At 35.8% G+C, this 2,758-nt stretch overlaps 1 long non-coding RNA gene across 1 annotated transcript; it reads right to left on the reverse strand.

Moving 5' to 3' along the window:
- Positions 1–1,522: 1,522 nt before the first annotated feature.
- LOC149834036 (uncharacterized) lies at positions 1,523–2,758 on the reverse strand. Its single transcript, XR_016432498.1, has 2 exons — positions 2,721–2,758; positions 1,523–1,756 (listed from the first exon to the last, which is right to left on the reverse strand). It is a non-coding gene; the product is annotated as an uncharacterized LOC149834036 (long non-coding RNA).

Below are 2,758 nucleotides of genomic sequence, written 5' to 3' on the forward strand. Positions count from 1 at the left end.
TGTGTGTATTGCCTACAAAATGAAAGGTTATGCAAGAAAGATGCATATGACAAATGAAAACACATAAGTAGCACATGTTGCATATAGGCCAGTGATATTGATGTTTATACTTTCATACATGATGCCTTTATAAAATACAATATTATTGCAGAAACCTCAGCATGCTAATTATTGATGCATTAAGGCATAATGAACATCTTATATGTGTAGAATGAATTATTTGCAAAAAGGCAAAAGTGATATGTTGAGAGCTGAGTGGTTGCACCCCGTGAGAAGAAGTCTTAGTACTTATATTAACTCTCCCACATTTAAATCTCATATTTACGCCATCACTGGCAAGGTGCTTTTGGAAGGGGCACGTGATTTGGGTTGGGTATAGGCCTTGTCATGACATACTACCTTGCGAAAAGTATGGAGCGCTATTAAGCTTTAAAACCTCATATGACACGAGAGCATGACTACTAACATACCCATAATGAAGATGGAGCCACCCAATTCACTCATTCATAACTGGTTTACGAAAAGAGGGTGGATGGTATAACCTTGAGTGACAAATATCGCATGTAGAGTTTTATAACTACATATCACACTGACTTGAAAAACAAGAAGCAAGGCATCCTTAAACCTCCTTCACTTGGAGTCAGGGAGGTCCATGTCACTAGATAGGGAAGACCTTAGATGCTGTAGCAGTACGAATTGCAATCCAAATTTACCCATGAACCGATCATCTCTCAGTCCTTAAGAGACCGCGGCTTGGGTTGGGGATCCGAGAAGCAAAGACTATGGCAACTCACTCCTAAGATAATAAACACCGTAATATTTCTTGATGTCGCGATGACCACCTCTGCGTGCCTAGAGGAGTTAGACTATCGAAACTTAATACTGACACTGCTAACTCACTAACATAGCTAGATGCAATTTATTTTGATTATATTGCCAACATCATGATGTTCTTATTAATGTCTCATTATAATATTACTATTGTTATGAACTCATGATCATGACATTTTATATGATTCTATCATAATGCATACTGCATAATAGATATTGATGCCTTATCATAATGCATGTTGTTTAATTTTACTTACCGGCTCGCAAGAGTTGACCCTGTTTGTTACGAGGCATTAGTAATGAAGAATGATGCAGTGCAAGAACTTGATGTGTGACGAGATCCTGAATCTCAACCTTCCTAACTAAGTTACGATATTGAAACCAACTTTTTCTTATCTCATTCTTATGGGGATATTTTGGTTAAACTTTGATGATGTAAAAACTTTGTTGACTTATTCTATTACAATGCATAGAATGGTTTTAAATTCTTAAGATTATACAACTCTGTTTCAAATATATTTCTCATCTCTGTAACCCGTTGGAATTGTCCGACTCTTTCAAAACCCTAATTATTTTTGCGGTGCTATTTCAAAAAAAAAAGAGGTTAAAATTCTAAGTTTTTAAGTTAAAAATTCTGAAACGTTACACCTATAGAAGGAGAAGCACAAAGACACCAAGTTCCTAACCAATGTGGCACAAAAGAGACTATTTGTGGAAGGGTCAAACATAAGCAGTAGAAGAGCCTGCTAGAGCAGAAACCAACAAAAATGATCCAAAAAATGTGTCACAATCAACCACCATTATTCTTCATCATCTCTTACTGAGGGTGAATGAAGCATGCTTTCCACATAGTTCGCAGTGAGCCTTCAACTTGGTCACGGTTTCAGCTAGATGTACAATATCAAGAACTGATCCAAAGCTTCTCCTGCCAAGTGTTCATTCAAAGGTAGCAGTATCAATATTAGAGAAGTTATTCAAAGGATGTGCATAAATAATTCAAGTATGTTTCTTTTGGGAAAATATTCTCTAAATCATGTTGGTAAATAGCTTGTGCATCCACCATACTCTCTAAATGGTCATCTACACATCTTTTGTACAAACAATATCTATTTCATATGAGACTACAATAGAAAAACACAAATACACACTTTTCATAAACCACTTTCTATATTCACCATATTCTTTTGACTAGAACACCTAAATCAAGATTCTCTCTAATTGATACTTGACAGTCGACTAGCATCAGCAGATTAGGTTTAGACATCAGCAAGTCGCTAAAACTTTAAGCATTTCTCTTGAACATAATTAGAACACATGAAACCCTATGACAATCACAAATGCAAGGCATGCCAATTTTCAGGAACTTCATCAAAAAAATCAGCACACATCCTCAACCAGTCAACAATACTCATTGACAACATGGGTTTAAAAAAAATATCTGGTAAAAGCTGTCAGCAACCTGTAAAACTCAATCATTGAATAAACTATAGGAACACTAGAAACATCAATGTCCAAAACTAGATCCTGTTTAAAGATATGGTCAGAATTATTCTCCTTATAAAAGAAAGAAAAGAAACGACACATAAAACGGGTAGCATAGCAATTTCTTTTCTGCAAAAAAACAAGATCCACGTTATTCTTTTCTGCATAGGACAAGGATGTTGTGAGTATTCTGTATAAAAGGAAAATATTGTACAAATATGGAGAAAATGCTTTCCTATGGATTTCCTGCTGAGCAGAAAATTGTTAACAAAAGCTGGCAGAGCCAAGAACTGGATAGTTGGCAATTACGATTATTGGACACCAAACACAACATTGATAACATGGAATTCATGACTAAGCATAAAATGGAGTTGTAGCTTTTGTATGATGCGTGAGAAAAAGCTAACCTGTAGTTGGTATGAGCACCAGAACCATTCCAGTCACC

Source organism: Nuphar pumila, chromosome 6, assembly GCF_984573655.1.
Source record: "Nuphar pumila chromosome 6, dmNupPumi1.hap1.1, whole genome shotgun sequence".
Classification (NCBI taxonomy): domain Eukaryota; kingdom Viridiplantae; phylum Streptophyta; class Magnoliopsida; order Nymphaeales; family Nymphaeaceae; genus Nuphar; species Nuphar pumila.